This window comes from Macrobrachium rosenbergii, chromosome 18 (genome assembly GCF_040412425.1).
Source record: "Macrobrachium rosenbergii isolate ZJJX-2024 chromosome 18, ASM4041242v1, whole genome shotgun sequence".
NCBI classification, from domain to species: domain Eukaryota; kingdom Metazoa; phylum Arthropoda; class Malacostraca; order Decapoda; family Palaemonidae; genus Macrobrachium; species Macrobrachium rosenbergii.
The window spans coordinates 19634234-19658233 of NC_089758.1; the positions used below are offsets into that span (position 1 = coordinate 19634234).

General features: G+C 35.7%; 1 long non-coding RNA gene and 3 other non-coding genes across 5 annotated transcripts; all 4 read left to right on the forward strand.

Annotated features, from left to right (window-relative positions):
* Window positions 1-968: 968 nt before the first annotated feature.
* LOC136848175 (uncharacterized) lies at window positions 969-15483 on the forward strand. 2 transcript variants are annotated; one of them, XR_010855961.1, is made up of 6 exons: window positions 969-1343; window positions 2885-3072; window positions 5773-5886; window positions 8309-8433; window positions 13102-13240; window positions 15360-15483. It is a non-coding gene; the product is annotated as an uncharacterized lncRNA (long non-coding RNA). The 2 variants fall into 2 exon arrangements; XR_010855960.1 differs by lacking the exons at window positions 969-1343; window positions 13102-13240; window positions 15360-15483 and adding an exon at window positions 2195-2493 and having other exon boundaries at window positions 8309-9021.
* TRNAG-GCC (transfer RNA glycine (anticodon GCC)) lies at window positions 10137-10207 on the forward strand. The gene has a single exon. It is a non-coding gene; the product is annotated as a tRNA-Gly (tRNA).
* A 1755-nt stretch (window positions 15484-17238) lies between the features above and the next one.
* TRNAG-GCC (transfer RNA glycine (anticodon GCC)) lies at window positions 17239-17309 on the forward strand. The gene has a single exon. It is a non-coding gene; the product is annotated as a tRNA-Gly (tRNA).
* A 3214-nt stretch (window positions 17310-20523) lies between these two features.
* Window positions 20524-20594, forward strand: TRNAG-GCC (transfer RNA glycine (anticodon GCC)). The gene has a single exon. It is a non-coding gene; the product is annotated as a tRNA-Gly (tRNA).
* Window positions 20595-24000: the final 3406 nt, after the last annotated feature.

A 24000-nucleotide genomic window follows, 5' to 3' on the forward strand; every position in this document is an offset into this window, starting at 1 on the left:
AGAGAGAGAGAGAGAGAGAGAGAGAGAGAGAGAGAGAGAGAGAGAGAGATTTTCTCATTTTCGTTTCATTTGAATGCACGTTCATTATTCCAAGTAAATTTATATTGAGGCTTCATATAAGTTTGGAAATGAAGGTCTATTTATCAACGTATACACATTTATTTATAATTTCGGTGCATTTATCATTCCTCACGGTTAAGGTCGTTTTAGGCAGTATATTTCCCTTCCTCAGGTAACAAAGCAGTGACAGTTGGTGCTGTGATTTAACTTTTCAGACTGAGTAGAAAATTTTCTTTATTTTACAGCTCTTAATCGCAGGCCAAATTCAGATTTAAGCACCGGGTGGGAACGAGACATTTCTGTACACAAAAGAGACAATAGTCCTCGATAGCATTGAAGTTCTGATTTACTGTCTCTTTTCTTTGCCTGATCTTGAACATTATTATTATTATTATTATTATTATTATTATTATTATTATTATTATTATTATTATTATTATTATTATTATGTAGTAATAGTAGTAGTAGTAGTAATATTAGTAGCAGTAGTAGTAGTACTAGTAGCTTATATATAATGCACACGCTTATACAAAACAAGCCAAAGGACCATTGCCTTCCAAAACGAGCTTCTCTGGAACAGGCTGGTAATTGTGATATTGGATAAATTACGCTCAATCAATCAGTTCCCTGAACAGAATACGTATATATGACAAAATGAGAAACGGAATTCATAACAAAATTACAAAGGTAAAATCAACAAAGAGTAAAATTATTTGTATTGCGCTATTTCCTAAACAAGGCTTCAAAAAATAACCCAACACCTTTCTTTAAACTTTTGTACTGCGTTATTTCTTAAACACGTCCAAAAATAACTCAACACCTATAATTACTTTAATCTCCTTTTTGTCAACTCTGTCTTAATTTTTGTCATATAAGTTTGTTTTATTCATGGGGTGTTGACTTACTGAGCGTAAGGTATCCATAGTGTCTTAACAACCATTCTGTTACTGAGAAGCTTGCTCTGCATTCAAGGCACTGGGCCTTGAGGCTTCTTTCGTATGCTGCTACTGTCGCTCCTCCTGCTACTACTGCTGCGACTACTGTTGCTGCTGCTACTGCTATTGCAACTACTGCTGCTGCTGCTACTGCTACTGCAACAACTGCTGCTACTGCAACTACTGCTACTGCTGCTGCTGCTGCTACTGCTATGCTACTGCAACTACTGCTGCTACTGCTACTACTGCAACTGCTACTGCTGATGCTGCTACTACTACTTCTGCTGCACTGCTACTGCAACTGCTACGCTACTACTACAACTGCTACTACTACTGCTAATGCTACTGGTACTACTACAATTACTACTACTATTACTATTTCTACTACTAATACTACTACTACTACTACTACTACTACTAATAATAATAATAATAATAATAATAATAATAATAATAATAATAATAATATCCAAGATCACATCTAAGAAACAGCAAGTCAGGAATGCAGTTACCAAAATCTTTCATTTCTTAAAGACTATACACAGATAACAAATCTGTGATTAAATAAAAATATAAAAAATATAAATGATATTAGATATTAAAAAATAGCAAGACTTAGGAAGAATGATAATAATACTTGAATCGCAAATGTCTTACTCAAGTCTGAATATATAAATTATCGGTAATTATTGCATTATGTCAATGAAATAGAGCAAATGAATATATTATGCATAATAAGTAAAATACTCTCTGGATTATTTCAAGAAAAAGTCAGTCCTCCTCTCTCTCTCTCTCTCTCTCTCTCTCTCTCTCTCTCTCTCTCTCTCTCTCTCTCTCTCTCTCTCTCTCTCTCAAGAAATTTTACTTTTCGTTTTTCAAATGTACATAGATTAGATATATCATGCAAATTTTGCATGATATTGTGGAAGAGATTGTGCTTGAGATAAGGGACTTTCTTTGGCTTCAAGAATCGTGTTAGGACATATATATATATATATATATATATATATATATATATATATATATATATATATATATATATATATGCGCGTGTGTGTGTGTACTTGTAGGTATATAATAATACATATGTATGCTGTACTACACAATTCATGACAAGGTATTCGAAAATTGTTTATTGTAATCAGCAAACCAACCCAAACTGAGATGTAGTCATAGACTGCTTGATTGACGATAGGAGTGAAATCGCTTCCATATCAATACTACTGATGTCCAAAGAACAGTTAAACGACATACAAAAAGTAACAAGTGTCTTTATAACCACTTTTCGTTTTTCGACCACCGCTGGTTTTTTAGCCCATTCCCTTCTCCACTCTCCCTGGGTCATGCAGAAGCGCTTCCATCGTCCTTGGCTTCCTATTCTGATGTTTTCGTTAGCAGGTTACTAGAAGACAACGTTATTACTGTACGGTGTGTTCTGCGTTGTGGGCAGTGAATAACGTGGTGGGTTTCGTTCGATGGAGGTGTTTACGTACGTTTTGTAACTTGTGTGGTCCGGTTCGCTTTAGACAGGAGCAAACGGTGAAGTATATGAATCTTGTTCATTTTTTTTTTCCATTTTACGTCATTGTTTAAAGAAACTATTTTACCCGGTGTAACTATTTTACACGGTGTACAGTAAAGCCTTTAAAGTTTTTCTCATTCCATTTATTCTTTTAAATACTAGGCGTGCACACTGTAGGTGATCTTTCGTGTTTAATTTCTTCAAAGTATTTCTAAACTATTTTATTTTTCTTTGGTACTTAACATTCGTATTTTAAGATTTTTTCGTATTTTTTTGTGCACGCTGTTAACCGTGGGATCTTGACTGGGTAACGTTTTAGAGCTTTTAATCTTTTTCGAACTTTGTACTGTTATATTTATATTTCCAGGTTGAGGTACTGTTCCTTTCGCATGTGTAATTATCTGCCTTCGTCTCAAGCCTAATTAAGCTAGCTGGAAGTATGAAGGTTTTCGTGGTCTGGAAACGCTACGTTAGGACACAGCGATTAAAGACTGGATAAGCTGGGATTATTTCTTACTTCTGGCAATTCTTGATTAGGACACTGGACAACGCATGGTAGGCCCATTCTCTTTGACGCATTCGAGGTAATGTAAAGTTTAGTTTACTTCCCAAAACTTTGCAAGCTAGTCCTCCCCCTTCAGGGGCGGAGCCCCTGATGTGGGGAGGACGTCCCTTTTGGCGTACAGTATACTGTACGCCAGAGGGGGGCTTGCACCTTTTTCTTAGTTTTAAGTACAGTAAGTTTTAGCTTCAAATATTGAGGTTTGTTTATAGGTTTGTTTTATAGGTTTGTGACTACGAATTTTTAGGCCCAGTAGGCCATGAGAATCTTCCTCCCAAGTTTCAAGAAGATCGTTTTATCTTCACCAGCTGCTACTGGCAGTGTGAGTGTGAACCTGTTTTTGCTCCTTTTAGGGAGCAGTCTGGGTTGAAGCCTTTATCTTAAATAAAGTGAGTTTTTTTCTGTTTGCATTAGTCTCCAATATATGGAGCTATGTAAGGTGAAGGTTCTTCTTCCATAAGGAAGTAATGTGATGCATATTCTCCTGAGGCATGTAAAGTTCAGGCTTTGCCTTCAATTTAGGGAGCGATGTTGGGGTGACAATCTGTAATTCGGGAGCCATGTGAGTTGGAAGACTTTATGCTCCACGATTTGGGGATTAATGTGGTGTTGGTCTAAAATAAGACGCAATGTGTGGTGAGGACCCGAAGGTCTCCTGTGTCTCTGGTGCCATGTGAGGTTAAGGTTTTAGTTTTGAGTATTTTCAACTGTGTGAAGGTGTAGAAAATTTCTCGTATATGGATTAATGTTCAGTGGAGGATCTTTCATTAAGGGTGCAATGTAGTTTGTACGATCTTCAGAATAAGGAGGCATGTGAGGTATAGGTCTTCTCTTCAACTGCGAGAGTTTGAGGTGCGAGAGAGTTTGAGGAACTTTTAACTTTGGAGCTATGTGACTGGAGTCTTACGGTCTCACAATGTAGGGTTAAATGTTGGTTTAAGTGTATTATTTCCAATGTATGGATCCATGTCAGGTAAGGGTGTTGTCATATGTGGAGGCATGTGAAGTGCAGGTTTTTGTTCCTTTCATTGTGAAGGTTTTCTCAATTATGTGGAGCCAGGTCTTCAATTGAGATCATTTGAGGTAGTTTCCTTCCCATCCTAGACCATGTGATGTGGTCTTTTCTCCCATGCTGGGAACAATGTAAGCCAGTTTTTCTTTTATCTAAGGAGTTAAGTGGGGTGAATGTTTGATTTAAAAGCAATGTTTATAGTTAATCTTAATTCCTCTCTTCAGGGTTAAGAGTAGGGTGAAGGTCCTAATCACCATTATTACGGTCTCCTGTTAGTGTGGGCCTATGAAGACCCATGAAGACCCATGAAGGTCTTCTGGTCTCCAGCATGGAGCAATGTGAGGTTAAGGTCTTATTCTTCAATTTAGAACCATGAGAGCTGAATATGGTGAGCTGAAGGTTCTACAGTATGTGGGGTAATTAGAAAGTTTCATTGTCAAGATTAAGATCATGTGAGGTGTAGGTCCTAATCTCCCATTTACATAGCAATGCAAGTTGAAGTCCTAGTCTGAAAATCTAGGGGTTTGTAAGTGACTCTTATTGTCTCCCATTTAAGGAAAAATTTAGGGTGGAAACTAACTTTGGAGCCACTTCACATTGTAAATGTAAAAAGTTTGATTTTCATAGGCTAGTATATATGTGACAGGAATGTTGGCTAGTATATATGTGACAGGAATGTTGGCTAGTATATATGTGACAGGAATGTTGGCTAGTATATATGTGACAGGAATGTTGGCTAGTATATATGTGACAGGAATGTTGGCTAGTATATATGTGACAGGAATGTTGGCTAGTATATGTGACAGGAATGTTGGCTAGTATATATGTGACAGGAATGTTGGCTAGTATATATGTGACAGGAATGTTGGCTAGTATATATGTGACAGGAATGTTGGCTAGTATATATGTGACAGGAATGTTGGCTAGTATATATGTGACAGGAATGTTGGCTAGTATATATGTGACAGGAATGTTGGCTAGTAAAAGTATCAATTTTTTTTAGTTTCACTATTACATATTAAACAGTTTCAACTTACACTTTTCATATAAATTGGAACTTTGCTTAAAATTTTTAGGTTAAACTACTCCATATTGCTAATAGTTGTAAATTCAACTTTTCATTTAAATTGAAACTTTGCTTAAATAAACAAACTTTGCTTAAATAAAATGTTCTTTAGGTTTAACTACTCCATATTGATGAAAGTAAATTCAAGTTTTCATTTAAATTGAAACTTTGCTAAAGCATCAAAGTTTAGGTCAATCTCTATAAAATAGTATATGTGACAGGAATGTTGGCTAGTAAAAGTATCAATTTTTTTTAGTTTCACTATTACATATTAAACAGTTTCAACTTACACTTTTCATATAAATTGGAACTTTGCTTAAAATTTTTAGGTTTAACTACTCCATATTGCTAAAAGTTGTAAATTCAACTTTAAATACTGAAACTTTGCTTAAATAAACACTTTGCTTAAATAAAATGTTCTTTAGGTTCAACTACTCCATATTGATGAAAGTAAATTCAAGTTTTCATTTAAATTGAAACTTTGCTAAAGCATCAAACTTTAGGTCAATCTCTATAAAATTAAGGCTTCTGAAATTAGGTGTAAATAATTAGGCATAAACTGGATCCAATATCAATATTTGTTTCTAATCTTAGAACTCTTATCGGGTTCAACAGGATGAACGAGGAGAGGGTAGCGACAGCAAAGGTCATTTTCCAGAGATTCCTGCAGTGATCATGAATCCAGGTTTTGTAATTAAGCTCCTGGGAGCTATAGAAAATACTTGAATGGTAATTTACTGTTTGAAGTACTTAGTTCATTATTGTAGTACTCCAACTTCTGTATTAAATATGTATTAAAGAAATTATGTATTTCTCAAGTTTACACGTTTACCTTTGTGGTGTTTTGCCCAGGAATACTAATGAAAATATTGTCTATTAGAATCTTGACCAAAACTCCTGTCTAGACTTTTAATTGTTGACAGACGAGCTATACCTCAAGCTTGTATTAAAATGCGTAAAGTTTATTGGGAATGAAGTTAAGGATAGCTTAAGTATCGGGCATCCACAGAATTTCATGAGGGAAAAGGACAGGTATGAAATAAAAGAGCACTGAATGTTGTTCAGTATGCTCTAACACGTAAAGTGGACGGTAAAAATATTATGGAAAGTTGTGTACCCTCGTACCAGCGAAAGACCACTGGCTCAGGTTTCATATTTGGCAACCTGTTTATATGGTCACCCCACCGCGAAACTAGATTAACAACAAAGCCACATATACTTTAATAAGCTTATCTGAATTATCTTGTGCTTCCATGGAAGAGGATAATCGAATTCTAAGATTCGTTGTCCTTTAGTTAACTGGCTAACGTAATCTGCACACGAGCAAAATTTTGTGATATTGCTTGACTTTCAACACTTGTAAATCATAAGGGTCCTTGGATATGTTAACCTATCAACATAAAAAAAAATGCAGTCTTTGGGATTTGGTATAAAATGGTTTTTGAAATTTTTTTTATTCCTTAAGAGAATTTCGAATTACCCTTAAGAGAATTTCGAAATGTTTCATAATTTTGAAAAGTTTCATAGTTAAATGGGAGATTCAGAAGAGACTGCTAACCATGGGATATCTAAGTAGAAATTCAGATGGGGAAAGTTTGTGGTGGTGGTACAGATTCGTAGTGAACATTGTTCTATAATTGGATTAACTGTACATATGGTTAGTGTTGCTGTTAAAATCTTTTAAGGTGGATATTAAGATGTTTGAATGATCTTTATCATAGCGTAAACTAGCAAGGCAAGAGTTAACGTGGTCTGGGTAGAAAGTGAAGTCCACCAAACTTAGTTCTGACCAGTTAAATTTTGTTTGAAGTCATTCTAGGGAAGTCTTCGCTCAAATTTTTAAGATTGTCACGGCAATGGCAGAAGAAAAAAAAACTGCTTGGACCATTTACTTAAAATTAGGCAGAAAAAAAATAGCTTTTGGTTGAGCGAACTAAAATTTTCAAGGCTTTGATCCGAATGTTCAGGATCAGTGATTACCATGATAGTTTTCATTGCGTTTATCAATAAATAAAATGCTCTAATAATGTTAGTGCCAACGAGGAACGCAGACTTTACAGCCAGTGTCTTCAGTATTACCTGAAATATAGATTGTTATTGAAAGGCAATTTTATGTATCTGTTCGTATATCTATATGCGAGGAGGTTATATAGATTTCAGTCAATTGCTATTTTCTTAGTCATTATTCATCCTAACAATTATTTACCTAATGAAAGCTAAACTAGTACTCAAAAGGTGAAGAGTAAGACGGAACGACGTTACTTTGATAAATCTTTTTAAAGCTTTCAAGAAATTTTCCCTTTATTAATTATGAGTGCTTAAGGACCAGACTTCATTGCTTTATATCTAGGTAACATGACATACAGTGCAAGGTCTTTGGTAAAACATCAGAGAGGCTGTTAATGTTCTCGTGTAAACGGATAAAAGCCATTTAAAACCGGTAATAATGAACTGGGAACATTTCGCGTGTACATCGGCAAAGATCAGTGTCGTTACTGATAATGTACAATATCACTTCAGGGTAAAGAAAGGAGTAAATGCGTGCATGAAAGACTTGGTAAAAATATAAAAAGCCATTAACAAAAATGAGGTATTCACGGATTATGTGGTACACTGATAAGTAATGCGTCCTTACTTAATTTTTCTCATTTTCCTTTTACTTAAAGCTTGAGCGAGAGAAGGCATAATGTTATCTATACAGTAAACTCTTAATTTAACACACGCGAATATTACTGCAGAGAATCCCTTTTTTAATAGATTTTTTTGCTTGCAGCAAAAAAAAAATCCATGAAAAAAATAGGTACCACCTCATAATGCTGTGATATCATGGTGTAATTATTTTTAACGTTTAACACTTCCTTAACAGAGTATATATCTGAAAAGAATGTCAGTGAAAGTAAATGAATGAACAGAATTAATTTGTGCTGTATTACATACAACAATACAACAATTAGGCTGTTAGGCCAAACAGGGCCTTTTAAAGTTTTTTTTTTTTACACAACTCGATGCTTGCTCATTGTTAGGTTATAGGAAGAATAGAACTAATTTATGCAACCCTGTTTTTATAATCCTGTAATCAAAATTTAGCGCTTCTAAAATCAAGAAATTCCAGATAGCAATAATACTATACATGATTATTCTGCGTTTTCAGGCATACGGAAGTGTGATGAACAGTCAGGCTTTTCACGCACCAGCGAGACAGCTGTTCAGATATCTGGTCTTCGAGGCTTGGTTAGAGAGATTCAGAGCAATCCACGGAGATTTGCATGACGAAGAGTAAGCATCCATTGATTACTATAAATAACTGGAGCGGGGGGCGGTTATCCTGGAGCTGGTGTTCCTAGTGAATAATTCTTCCGTTTATTAGCCAAGATATTTGGATGAATTTGGTAGCCACATATCCCAGTACCACGAATGATCTTGAGAGTTGTTGGGCACAAAAGTGTTCAGGTTGTAATATGTTTATGCAGTCAACATCGATATAGATAAAGTTAAACGTGGTTATAAAAAGTGTTTTCAGGGAACTGATACGCTGATTCCGCCATTCTTCTCTTTTTTTTTTACCGTTTATTTGATGATCTGACTCATAAACACGTTTCAGCATCTTATACCACCAATTTGCCAACATTTGTGAGAAACTAGAAGTTGCTTTTGTTCGTTAATATCGACTAGCCGGTTCTCTTATGACGCCAATATTTGGGTACTTGGTGCAAAGTTTTCGACGTGATTGTAAAAGGTTTCAGAAAACATGGTCGCATGATACCTCTTTTAGACTTTTATCGCTCAATGTGAAGAGAGGCACTGACTCCCATGGATACGTTTAACCTTATTTTATGACAATAAATGGAAACAGATTACAGAAAAGTGAATGTATTTTCCTTCTAATTCCCTTCGATGTATTATACTTGAGTTTGACCTCTTTCTTTGTTTTGGGCTTTTCATGATTTTGCTCTTTTAAATTTTGTGGCATTTTTGTCATAAAGAGGGATCCTTTCGCTTGTGACTATTAGTACTTATGAAATTTCTTTGGTGATTATTCTGCCGTCACCGCTTTCATGGCCTTGTTAGTATGAGTAGGACTTCGGCAGACATAAATTTAGTAGAAAAATTACGAGATTAAGACGCAACCGGTTTGATGAGTTACCAACGACTTGCAGAACGTGGATTGTTCTCCCATTTGTGTATTGTTTAAATTAAGGTGCTAAGGCATTGATGACCGTTACAGTTGCGACGCCAGTAAGGAATATCAAATCAGTCATAGTCAGCCTATTAGAAAGGAATTAATTTGATTAGACCCTCAGTCAGAGATAGAGTTGTATTGGATGGTAGGTGAGGTATTTTCAAAATGAAAAGCGAAAGAAGACTATCTGTACAGAATTGTATTCATAAACTAAGTTAGATGTTGCAAGGGTAATTTGAACCAAACTATTGTGTTCAGTATTTTCTTGGAGATCCAAATTGGAAGGTCTTATAATTTTACCAGAAGCATATTAACACAATTCCTGTAGATAAAGAGCACGAAAATATTGCGCCTTTAGCTAAAAAAAATTGTCGTTTGACTAAGTATCATTTGCACGGTCAACTTAATCGGTATATTTATTTTATTTAACAAATTTCCTAACGATTCAAGAGTAGGTTATTGCACGTATATAAGCTGACAAATGCCAATGATTAAGCCCTATAATTAAGAGTTATTCCGTTATCTTTTGATTGTAGACTAAAACTATCAGCTGCTTGCCTTATTAAAAATTTAAAGCTTTTATCCTTTTGCAAACTGTTTCAAAATCAAATTCATTAGTAGGTTTTCGAAAGATGAATTTGGTAGGAATCATCGACGGAAAACGAGAAGCTGCCGAGATAGAAAACGGGATGGGGAGCGGCTGCATTTTAGAAGAGTCACGTTTCGCTCTCTGAAGCACCACTGGTGCTGTTAAAGCAATCCTAGTTCTTAATGCATTTCCCTCACGTTGTCTATTCAGGCATCGGTGGTTCAGTGGTAGAATTCTCGCCTGCCACGCGGGAGGCCCGGGTTCGATTCCCGGCCGATGCAAGTGTTATGCCAAAATTCGGATATAATGGTAAGAAATTTTAAAATTGTTGAAAAATTTTGTTTGTAAAACCAACCGTGAACAGTGTTTTGGGAAATAATCGAACGAATGAGTAACCGTGTTTTTAATACTTATGATCATACATTACACTGTTTATGTACACACACACACACACACACATATATATATATAACGTATTTCCTACACATCAATACACATAATTATGAGCATCAATAAGAAGAATGTAACGAACGCAGAATTATTCCAAAAAAATAACTGTATTAGTTTTTGCAGTGCATCATGTCAACGAGACATACGGATGCAAAGAATAAGTTTTACAACGTATTGTTTACGGGGGTCAATAGTTGAAAATAATAGGACATTTTCATATTTGTAATTTTAATTGTTTTAGTTGTGGACGTTTGGTAGATAATTTCCTCTAGACTTGCTTTCTATCTTGAAATAAGAAAGTCTACTTTCTGAACATTTATAGCAAAACTGTTAGGAGGGAAAACAAAGAACATGACCACCAAGAGTTTCTTGTTATTGGTGGTTCAATGGGTGAAAGCTTGCCTGTCACATGGGAAGCCTCTTTACGAGTATAGGCTTATCTGTGTTACCAGTACTTAGGAATTTTTTGGCACAGTAGGCCATAAGAATCTTCCTCCCAAGATTCATGAGAATAAACTTTATCCTTTTCACCAGCTGCTACTTGCAGTGTAGGTATGAACCTGTTTTCCATTTAGGGAGGAGTCTGGGGTGAAGCCTAATTAATCTTCAGTTACGAGAGAAATTTGTTGTGAGGGCCTTGTCTCCAATATATGGAGTCTTGTAAAGTTTAGGCCGAGTCTCTTAAGGTGAAGACCCTTAGGTTTCCAGTATGTGGTGCCATGCGAGGTTAAGGCTTTAGTTGTGACTATTTTCAACTATGTGAAGTGAAGCTTTAGAAAATTTCTCCAATATACTGAGCCATGTTCAGTGGGATTTCTCTCATTAAGGGTGCAATGTAATTTGCTTTATCTTCAAGATAAGGAGGCTTGTGAGGTGAAGGTCTTGGTTCCCCCATTAAGGGTGCAATGTAGTTTGCCTTATCTTCAGGCTACGGAGGCTTGTAAGGTGAAATTCTTGGTTCTCCCATTAAGGGTGCAATGTAGTTTGCCTTATCTTCAGGCTAAGGGGGCATGTGAGGTGAAGTGAAGATGTAGGCTCTCCTATTAAGGATGCAATGTAATTTGCCTTACGTTCAGGCTAAGGAGGCATGCGAGCTGAAGGTCTTGATTCTCCCATTAAGCGTGCAACATAGTTCGCCTTATCTTCAGGCTGAGGAGGCATGTGAGGTGAAAGTCTTGCCTTCAATTTAGAGAAACTTTGAGGTGAGAGAAATTTTGAGATGGTAACTTAGTAACTTTGGAGCCATGTGAGATGGGAGTCTTGAAGTCTCACAATGTAGTGTTCAATGCGGGGAGTAAGTCTTGATATTTCCTACATATGGATCCCTGTGAGGTGAGGGTCTTATTGTTTCAATATGTTGAGCCATGTGAAGTGCAGGTTTTATTTGTTCCCTTGATTGTGAAGGTTTCATCTCCAATATATGGAGTAATGTGAAGTCAAGGTCTTAACCTTCTGTATATGTAACCATGTGAGGCAGAGGTCTCAAAATCTCCAATATATAGAGTCTAATTGCCTCCAATACATGATGCCATGTGAGGTGTAGGTCTTAGGCTTTCAGTTCTTACCACACGGGGTGGATGTGCTTTCTCCAAAATGTGGGGTGATGTGGGGTGAAGTCTCTAAGTCCCCATTATGTTGAGCCATGTGAGATGAAGGTCTTGGTCTTCAATATATGGGGCCATGTGAGGTGAGATTTCATTCTCTTATTGGACCATGTAGTGCGAAGGTCTTTGTCTCCCATTCAGGAGCAATGTAAGCCAAGTCTTCTGTCAAGTAAGTAATGTGAGGTGATGTTTTTATTGTGTGGGGTGGTGGTTTTATGGTCTCCAATTAAAGTGGAGCCATGTGAAATGAAGGTTTTATGGTCTCCAGTTAATGTGGGACCATGTGAAATGAAGGTCTTATGGTCTCTCAGTTAATATGGAGACATGTGAAGTGAAGGTTTTATAGTTTCCCAGTTAATGTGGAGCCATTTGAAATGATGTCTTATGGCCTCCAGTTGATGTGGTCATGTGAAGTGAAGGTTTTATGATCTCCAGTTAATGGGAAGCCATATGAAGTGAGGTCTTATGGTCTTCCAGTTAATGTGGAGCCATGTGAAGTGAAGGTTTTATTCTTCAGTATTTGGAACCATGTGAATAGAACCATTTGAGCTGCAGAGATGGTCTTTTGTCATCAAGATTTGGACCATTTGAGGTGAAGGTCTTATGTCTCTCTTGAACATAGCAGTGTGATTTAAGACTTATTCTCCAGTCTGGGGATTCATGATGTGACATTCATTGTTTCTCATTAAAAGAAATTTGGGCTGATATCTTTAACTTTGCATCCATGTGAAGTGAAAGTCTAAATGCCCCACAATGTAGAGAATGTTAAGTTTGTATTACCTTCAAGCTTGTTATTGGCATATATACTTCATTTTTATTTCAAATCTTGATCTAGGCATCGTTAAAGGAATGAAGGCAATGCAAAAGGAATATGGCAAATATATAAGTATTACAATTTCTTTTTTTTAGTTTGATAACTAGTCGATATTGAAAAACCCAGTAATTTCAACTTTTCATATAAACAAACCTTATTTTAATATCAAATTTTAAGTTTGAATAAAAATATAAAAGACGTCATAAAGCTAAGGTTTCCGAAATCAGGTATAAATAATTGTTAGTTACCAACTGGTTCTATGTATTGTCAATATTTCTGATCTTAGAATTCTTATCGTGTTCAACAGGTTAAACGAGGAGAGGGTAGCGACAGCCAAGACTATTTTCTCCGGCAAGATTTTCCTACAGTAATTATAAATCCAGGATTTATAATCAAGCTTCTGAGATTTATAGAAAAAAAATTAACGCAAGATGAACGTGAAAATGGTAATTTACTGCTTTAGGTAGCTTTTACAGGTTCACCATAGTTGTCCTTAAATTTCCGTATTAAAGATGTATTATAGAAAATTATTTATTTCTGAGTTAAACGAGAACGATTGTGGTGTTTTTGTCTTGGGATCCTAATGAAAATATTAAATCTATATTAGACAGATGAGCTATACCTGTAGCTTTTAATAATATGTCAGCTTTATTTGGAATGGAGTAAGGATAAGTTTAAGTATCAGGCTTCCACAGAATAGAATTTCATAAGGGAAAAGGAGAAAAAATATAAAGGTGCTAAATATCATGGTATGTAAATTTTGTGTACGATCGAACCAGTGAAAAGTCATTGGCTGTAACAGTTCATTTGGGAACTATTTCTGGTCACCCCACGGCAAAATTACGAGAAACTGCTGCACAAGCAATCTGCCGAAACTAGAGATTAAAGTAATTAGATAAGTATATCTGAAATATGTTTCAATGAAACTAAGGATAATCGAAATCCAAAAGATTCTGTGCCCTTCCAGTAATTATCAACTGGCTAGCGAAATCTCCCTAAAGAAATTAGTACAATATTACTAGGCTATCAACAATGACACCTGTGGAAAATGAATGACTTATAAATCATATGTCTTTAGATAATGCTAACCTAACAATATAAAAACAAAGTATCTTTGAGACTTTGGGAACTGCTGTTTTATAAGTCTGTTTTTAATCATTACTTTAGAATTCTGGAAAATTTCACAAACTTATGAAGATTCAAGACTGCTAACCAAGGCATATCTATAGGTAAAAATTCAGATAGGAAGGACACACACACACACACACACACATATTAGTCGTGGTGGTAAGGGTTACGAGTGGAACATTCAGGGGTTGATGTGAATTTGTCTGGAGTATGAACTGGAATGTGCATTCTGTTGATTTGATTGTGCAGATGGTTAGTGTTACTGTGAACATATGTGCTGAAGGCGAGGGTTAATTACATGTTTAATTATAATAATCTCATAACTTTTTTTTTCTCTACAGCCATAGTAGCAAGGCAAGAGTACTCTTAGTTTTGGGTAAGAAGTGAAGTCTAACAAGATAAAGTTTAACAATTAAATGTTTCCTGTATTAAGAAAAATTTGTAGGTCAGTCATTTTAGTTGTTACGGAAGTCGTCGTACAAGATCTCAAAAACTAATTATTATAAGTGACATACTGTGCAAGTCTTTGGTAACGCGTCAGGGAGAGACTTAATATTTTCATGTAAAGGGGTAAAATTTCGTTATAACCGAGAATGGTGAACTGGGAGCATTCGCGTGTATATTGACAAGGATGAATGTTGAATACTGGTAAAGTTATCACTTCCTCAGGGTAAAGAAAGGAGAGGAAGCATATATATTGATTCAATGTGTGTGCATAGAGTTGAACAGAATCGAATCTTGAAAGAGTTGGCAAAAATATAAAATCCTAGTAATTTGAATGAGATATTCATAGGTTATGGAGGTGAACTGATAAGTATTGCTAGCTATACGTACTTTTTTTAAATTTATTTCATATTCTCATATTTTCCTTTTACTTAAGGCTTGAGCGAGATAAGGGCACCGTGTTATCTATACTGTCAACTCAGCTCTAGCTTTAAAACAAAATACGAATTTAACTGTCAACTCAGCTCTAGCTTTAAAACAAAATACGAATTTAACTTTAGAGAACGCCTTTTTTAAGACCTATTATTTCTTACAGTAAAGCAATTAATGCAAAAAACAATTATCACCTTGCAATGTTGTTTTATCATGGTGTAATTATTTTTAATAGATTAGATATAAGCTGAAAGAGATGGCAGTGAAAGTAAACGAATGAACAGAATTATTTTGTGTCGTATTATTTACAATAATACAATAATTAGGTTGTTGGGTCAAGCATGAAACATAAGAATCTACCCTTTTACAGAGAGCAATTTTTCTATAAACGGCAATTTTATTCTTACTAATTGTTAGGTTATAAGAAGAATCTCCTTTTTATAAGAAGTAATTTATGCAACCTTGTTTTTAAAATTCCTAAAATACAAAGTTATCACATTTAAAATCAAGAAATTCCAGATTGCAATAATAATACATTTCTTAATTATTTTGTGTTTTCAGGAATGCGGAAGTTTGATGGATAGGCGGATTTTTGATGCACCAGTGACGGCTGTTCAGATATCTGGTCTACGAGGTTTGGTTAGAAGGATTCAAAGCATTCCGAGGAAATTTGCAAGACAGAGTCAAGTGTAAGTGTTTATTGACTACTATATGTAATCACTAATATATATTATATATATATATATATATATATATATATATATATATTATATATTATATATTATATATATATGCGTGTGTGTGTGTGAATTTACATACAATATATATGCATGTATATATGTATATTTTTTCCTGTGCTATGAAGGTGGGATTCGTGTTATTATTCCGATTCTTAGCTAGGACTTTGGGATTACATTGGTATCTACTGTACATGGCCACATTCCCCACGAATGATCTTAAGAGTTTCCTGTCTCAAGCAGCGTGACATGAACACATTTATAGATACATTTTAGCATCTTATCCCACCAGTTTGCCAATATTTGTGACAAATTAGAATTTGCACTTGGTAGCTAACAACAAATAGCCGTGTCTTTTATGACATAAGTATTTGGGTACTTGGTGCGAAGTTTGTTGGCGTGGTGGTAAAAGATTTCAGAAGACGTGGTTTCCTGACATCACTTTTAGACTTGTGAAGAAAGACTGATTTCCATCGACAGGTTTAACCTTATAATGACAATAAATGGAAACATAACCTGAAAGTGTATTATTATTTTTCTAATTCCCCTTCGATACATTGATCGAATTCGACTTCTTTCGTAGTTTTCGAATTTCCATGATTGGACTCTTCAAATTTTGTGGCATTTTTGTCATAAAGCTGAATCCTTTCGCTCATGACTGTTAATAGTTATGAATTTTCCTTGGTCATTATTCTGATGCCACTTCTGCCATGGCCTTGTTAGCATAAACCAAGCTTAGGCAGACGTAAATTTAGTAGAAAAATTACGAACTTAAGACTCAACCAGTTTGATCAGTTACCATCCACTTGCTGAATGAGGAACGTTCTCCCACTTGTGTATAGTTTAAATTAAGGTGCTACGGTATCGATGACCGTGATAGGTGCGACGCCAGTAAGGGATATGAAATCATTCACATTCAACGTCTCAGGATTGTATTAAAATGATTAAACCCTGTGTCAGGGATACAGTTGTAGGTGGATGAAGGCGAAAGTGAAGCATAGTATAAATAAAAGGAAAAGCTGGCATATATGCACAAATAATATACATGAATTAAGTTAGATGTAGCACGGGTACTTCGAACTTGACTGTTCTGTTCAGTTTCCTCTTGTAGATTCAAAGGTGAAAGCTTTATGCATTTACCAGATGTACATTAGCACACGACTACTATATTTAACAAGGTTGGTATGGTCTGGTCCATTCACCATCAGTAGGTACAAGATATACCGATACAGCGTCCTAAGCTAAATCTTTGACCCTTATCTGAAGTATCATTTGTACATTCATCGAACAGGTATACCCTACCTAGTTTATATGACATGCCTTCGGATAATTTACGCGTAGATTATTGCGAGTATTTAAGTTGGCGAAAAGTTTGTGATTGAGCCATAGAACAGAAAGTTTTTCCGTAGTATGTTTGACTGTAGGCTAAAACTATGACTCATGTCTTAAGAATTGTAGCCTTAATCCTTTTCCAAAATATCTAAAGTTCATTGTTAGAGTCAGGATTCACGTGTAACTGCTGCACGGATTTTGAAAGATGAATTTGGTAGAAATCATCAGCGGAAAACGAGAAGCAGCCGAGATAGAAAACGGGATGGGGAGTGACTGCATTTGGAAGAGTCACGTTTCACTCTTTGAAGCGCCGCTGCTGCTGTTAAAGCAATCAAAGTGCATAAAGCATTTCTTTCATTGTAGTTCATCAGGCATCGGTGGTTCAGTGGTAGAATTCTCGCCTGCCACGCGGGAGGCCCGGGTTCGATTCCCGGCCGATGCACATATTTTACCAACTTCAGATATGGGAAAAAAATCTGTTGTTGGAAAAGCTTGCCACTAAGAGCAACCGAGAACGATGTCATACCAAAGGTTGGAGATTTAAGGAACCGTCTTTTCATATTGTTGATCGTTCATTGCACATTTGCTTTCAAGTGGCAGTAATAATAGTATTCTCTTCTTCCCACTTAAATAAAAAGGGTGACATGAATATTGAAGCATTCCAAAAACAGTTTTGTGTTAGTTATTGCAGCGCATTTTATCCATCAGACATGACAGGCAACGAATACTATAGACAATGTGTGTTAACTGGGTTAATGGCTGAGTACAAATCTCGATAACCAAAACAGGTTTATGATCTGAACCTCTTAGGTGGTAATCTTTGAGGGGTGTTCTTTAATTTAAATCTTGCTCTCGACCTTGAAATGAGCAAGGGAATGATTCATTGCTCTTACTGATGCTTATTTTCTCTACATATTTAGAATAGTTGTTGAGAGAAAAAAGATAGACATGCTAATCAACAGTTCATTGTCATTGGTGACTCACTGGTAGAATCCTTACAGGCCACATGGGAAGCCCAGGACTGATTTTTGACCAAAGTGGGTTGGGTGGTTGGTTGGCTTCCTGCCACCACGGGCCCCTTGTACAAAGCCTCTTGCCCAAAGGCACCCGTAAATGTGGTAATGTTCTGAAATACATAAGAGGCCTGATGTGGACCTCTGGAATCTTACTTCCAATAAAGAAACCCGAAACCGTGATTTTGTAAAGCAAAAATGGACTGACAAGTTTCAAATACCAGTCAGGATTTCCTAAAAGACAAAAAGGAAATTGCAGCCTTTAGAGTATCTAAAGGTATCAGGTATTATTTGGAATCTATTTATTTGTATATTTTCAAACACAAGGAGCAATCAGTCGTGAGAGGCAGGCTTTGAAGTGTTACAAGTTAGCTAAGCAAAATTGTAAGAGTTAATGAAGTTATTGCAGTAATAGTCTTCTGGAGAAGTTAAATGCAGTCAGGTTATAGTAGATGTTAACGTGATACTGATAGCTAATTTGCAAGTTCCTCCTTGGTAAGAAATGACAGTTGATGAGGAATAATTAACATATGACCAAAAGTAAACTCTAAGTACTTAACAATTAAATATAAATGTGCCGTTAGCTGATCATTTCATCGATATATATATATATATATATATATATATATATATATATATATATATATATATATATATATATATATATATATATATATATATATATATATATATATATATATATATATATATATATATATATATATATATATATATATATATATAATTATAATCAGTTTAACACGTGATTCGTTTATTAATCACAAATCACCACAGGTGAAAAATAAGAGACTGGGTGTAGCCCCAACCGATTTCGACTTTATTTCCAAGGCTTAGCTTAGATATAAAGTGTAGGACCTACACACTGTCTCTTATTTTTCACCTGTGGTGATGTGATATATATATAAAATATATATATATATATATATATATATATATATATATATATATATATATATATATATATATATATATATATATATATATATATATATATATGTATATATAACATATATATACTGTATATAGCCTATATATGTATGTGTGTGTATGTATATGTATATGTATATGTGTATATAACCTTGCAGCTACCTACTGTATTCACAGTTATTTAAATTATAATTTATTCATCTCAAGATAAACATCATTTTCATTAACCAGAAATCAAATCTGGGTTGTCCGGATGACTGGCAAAGATGATTCGGCTATTGACTCATTCATCATTAGTTTTCAGTTGAATTCATGTAACTGGTCACTATTGAATTCATTTTATACTTTGTCCACGCCACTTCCTTTTAGGCGTAGGCATAGATTCAGACTTGACTTATTAAGGTCATGAACAACTGAAGATTGTGTGAGGAAACATACACAAACAAAAATACTGGAAAATGGGAGAATGAGGTTGGGTGCTTGACATTAGATATGAAATGTTATTTTCTGCCTTGGATTTACGCGACTATGAAGACATACGTAGGTTCGTTCGTGTGCATGGAACTCTTCTAGTATACCTTCATTCGTACAAATATCCAAGGGGAGAGAGAGAGAGAGAGAGACAGAGACAGAGAGACAGAGAGAGACAGAGAGAGAGATCGTTAGTTTAAGGTATTTTCCCATCTAAATGAGAGAGAGAGAGAGAGAGAGAGAGAGAGAGAGAGAGAGAGAGAGAGAGAGAGAGAGAGAGAGAGAGAGAGAGAGAGCATTAGTTTTCGGTATTTTCACATGTAAATAAGAGAGAGAGAGAGAGAGAGAGAGACAAAAGAGTTTTCGCTATTTTCACATGTAAATGAGAGAGAGAGAGAGAGAGAGAGAGAGAGAGAGAGAGAGAGAGAGAGAGAGAGAGAGAGAGAGAGAGTGTGTTAGTTTTCGCTATTTTCACATATAAATAAAAGAGTTTTCATATTTTGACATGAAAATAGTGGTTATATTTCTATACGCTGCCAAGAGTAACAAATAAAACTAGGTGAAAAGTGAACTGCTTTGATTATAAATTCAGCATTATGGCACAAGACACGAGGTTAAAATTCAAGGCTCCTCCCTAAAAGACAGACACAACGCGTGGAGTGAGGTGGTTGCGGGGAGAGAGAGAGAGAGAGAGAGAGAGAGAGAGAGAGAGAGAGAGAGAGAGAGAGAGAGAGAGAGAGAGAGAGAGAGAGATTTTCCTACGGTAGGTAATTTGTAACATTCCACCAAAGCCGATAATAATTTTCCAAAGACTTTCTCAAAAAGACAGAGCAGAGAGAGAGAGAGAGAGAGAGAGAGAGAGAGAGAGAGAGAGAGAGAGAGAGAGAGAGAGATAATATAATTGGAAAAATAGCTGATAGATATCAAATCAATTACTTTTACATGATTTCCCTACGACCGAGTGAACTGAATAGTCTGTTAGTTTGAGAACATCGGTTGTCTGAATGTCAGTAGAAATAAATTTTGATATAAATGTTGCAAAAAAAAAAAAAAAACAATACCGTCGTAAAAAAAAAAAAATAAACTTTGCAAACCCATTTCTTATATCACCTTTAGGAGAATGAAAAGCACTTAAAACATCGAAAAAATTAAAAACATGCTACCATGGCAAAAATGGTTGACAGGGTTTACGTCAAAATGCGTGGCACTCTAGTGGCACTGTAAGCATCGGTGGTTCAGTGGTAGAATTCTCGCCTGCCACGCGGGAGGCCCGGGTTCGATTCCCGGCCGATGCACAGTTTTAAATATTATATTTGGAAAAAAAAGATCCCCTAAATGGTTTACATTGAACCTTCGTAAGGACGTGTGGCATACCATTTTCTAACCACAAACCATTGTTGGTTCGGGGATAGAGTTTCTGCTGGTCACTTAGGAGATCTAGATCCTATCCCCATCAGTTAAACAGTTTTCATATTCTATTAATTGAAACACATCTCTGTACGGAGCTAGTGCTATCAGTGCACCTCACGCGGTGAAATGTAGGCATTACTAAAGGGTATTAGTGGCGTCCCTTCGGGCCCCAGCTGTATCCACTTGTTAGCCTTTTATTTTACCTTCGTTGCCGTCAAGTACCTTATAACCTGTTACTTCTTAGTGCAGCTGTGGGCTTTTCTCCCAGTTCCATCTTTAGATCGTTGTATTCCATTTTCTTTCTTTTTTGGATTTATTTACCTTGCTGTCCAACCACTCCAACTCCCTCTTTTCCCTGCCCTAAGCTCTAAGTAGTTAAAAGGGGCCATCGATTGGCTTGACAGCCTTAATTTCATAAATCATAAGTCATAATCATAAAAAGAGACACACGAAGGTTAAATAAATCCATCGTTTCTTAATGAAGTCTCGAACATCAATTACAAGTAACCTAGTTTAAATTTAATCAGCAAAGGCTGGTCAAAAAAACAATTATTTTCTATTTAGTCTGAAAGTGAATTCAGTATTATTCCAAGTTATCATATGATATATGTACTAAAGTAGAAGTGGAAGGGCAAGTAACAAATGGTATCTTTGCTGACAAAAAGAAATTATAAATATCCATCGTAAAAAAATGAAGGTCAGGGGAATATTACTTTAGGTTGTCTTAAACAAGCGGTGTAGTGCTCATTTTCTATTATGTTTGTTTTTAGAAGAAAACATATTTTATATGGGTGACACTCTTATTAGTAAGTCGCCTGCATTTTGGCTTTCATTAGGCTATTACTTTGGGATGTATGAAAGGAAATTGTTCATTTATTGAAGATATACAGGGGAGATGGCTGTTTATAAATTAAAATCGCTGTAAATTTGTTATGAAACTTAATTTTATTAAAAATAAGGTTGTGTAGGCTACAGTACATGTCACCCAGAAGTAACGAATCTTCGAAATAAGTTGTAAAGCATTTGGTGATATTTCGCATGTCTTGTCCAGTTTTTCCCCTTCTTTTATCTCATTTCCGATAAATATATTGTTAATAAAAAATAACTAGAAATTCGCCTGTTTTTCTCAGAGAAATCTACTTACAGTTAGGTTACTGACGAAGACCACATTTCTCTCTTTGACATTTCTTCAGTCCTCGTGTTACGAATTCACTCTTTTCAGTTAGAAGCGGTGTCCCTCATACACTCGGTCAGTTAATTACGATTTTACAAAATGATACAGTAAATTTCATTACCATTCTTCGCACTGAATTTTAAGCAATGGTCTGAGACCTACCGCTACATATGTTGTCTTTGTAATCAAGACAGAAACCTAGATGCTTACCAAAGACACCTACTCATTGTCTCCGCTACCTGGACTATCCAAGCAGTCACTTGTCATCTTCCATACTGCCATGACCCCATATGACCTAGAGTTTCCAGTAACAACCGCACTTAGTATTTTTTGGGGGTGTGAAAACCTGTATCAAAGAGGGGGTACACTGCTTCTGGACCAGTACAGAAAACAGTAAAGGTCTCAGCTGGGACACCTGCTAACATGATAGCCAAAATTGCTAACAAAAATCTACAGTGGATGATCACATACAAATATAAAAAAAGTCTTTGAATGAGATTATTTATTTACCTTCAGTGCTATAGCTATAAAGGTTACATACAACACCATATGGTTAACCAAGAAAAATTTGAATAAGTCGGTACTATAGGTAGGATGTCTTGCTTTTGAAGCAGCTAAATCTGCAAATGTATCATAAATGACTCTTAATTCACATGAACCCGATTACAAAATTCAAAACAAGCAATGAAAAAGCCATGTTCTGCACTTTCCAGAATATCTCAGGCATATGGCGTCTGCCAGCAAACCCAAGGCCTTTGTGTTTTTAGAAATCTGAGGGGAGTCTAATAACAGACTACTTGACACATGTTCAAATAATAAATTTTATCAGCAACCGACATTAGCTTGTAATTTTTGAAAATATATAAGCCTTTGAAATATGCTTCGTTATTCATAATTTCCATATTTGCACAGTGGAGAGAGTCCCTGTCTTTTAGAACACTAAAACCTTTCAAAGCTTTTTTCTACATTTCATTTTGGTTGCCTTTTTAACTGTATGGTGATTATTACTCTCCTTTAATGGTCTGGACTTTTTCCAAGTTGTCTAATCATAACACTCAGATTCTAAAAAGCATAAAGACCATAGCCATACTGACAGGAGCAATTTGTTTGACTTTATTTTCATCTTTTACAATCAAGATATTTCCATTTCTTGTTATGATTCTTTCAGTGAAGCTCAGAGTTGTGAACCCATACCTCATCCTGGGCTATTAATCTGAAGAACTTTCCTGGAGTTGTCTAGAAACGAATTAAAAGTGTCCTGGGAGCTTCCACCCTAGCTCGCCTCCTTTTTTATGTCAACATTCTTCATATTCATCTTGCAGACAGTTACTCACCACTTAAAACGTACCTCAAAGCAGTGCACAATGAACCAGCAATGGTGCCCTTGGGCTTGGTCATCTGACGGGCATCAAAAGTCTGTCGTAAAATTCACTGTGATTTAGAGCACCCAATACTTCATCAGTGGTTCATATCTGAAGATGCCTCGACAAGGTGTCATTTTTCTTTCCCTGGCCCATGGCTCACTTGAACTCAGAAGCCCACTTCTTATTGGTGGGATAGTAAGAGGAATAACCAAGTGTGGTTTCATGTATTTTCGTTATCATGACGCTTCCTTATTTTTATGTACAATTTAAGATATTGCTTGCAACTAATGACTTTGAAAGGGCCTCATTTTCAATGTCTTAAAGACAAACAACAGGTCTCTTGAATATAAAAGTCATATTATACACAATTGTGTAGTTTCACCAGAAGGTTATAGATATTGTTCCCCTTTCTGACGTAATCCTCGATCTTTAAGGATAGCCCCTGTGTATGCATTCTTATGCCTTACCCAATCTCTACATTGCAGTAACTTAAAAAATTATGCTGGCTCTATCGGAGTCCAATTAATCTAGGTACGATCTGTTAACTTTACATCTCTGTCGTCAAAAGCACGCCTGATAATAACTGTTCATATGTTAGAATCATCTAGGTGTTTTAAGTTACCTTACTTGAATCTGTAATGTGTATCAGTTGCATGTTTATGAATCACAAGCAATTACACACATGCACAAAAGAATGGGGTAAATGAATGGAAAATGTTGACCTGTGTTTTCTATTTGACATGCCCAAACGCT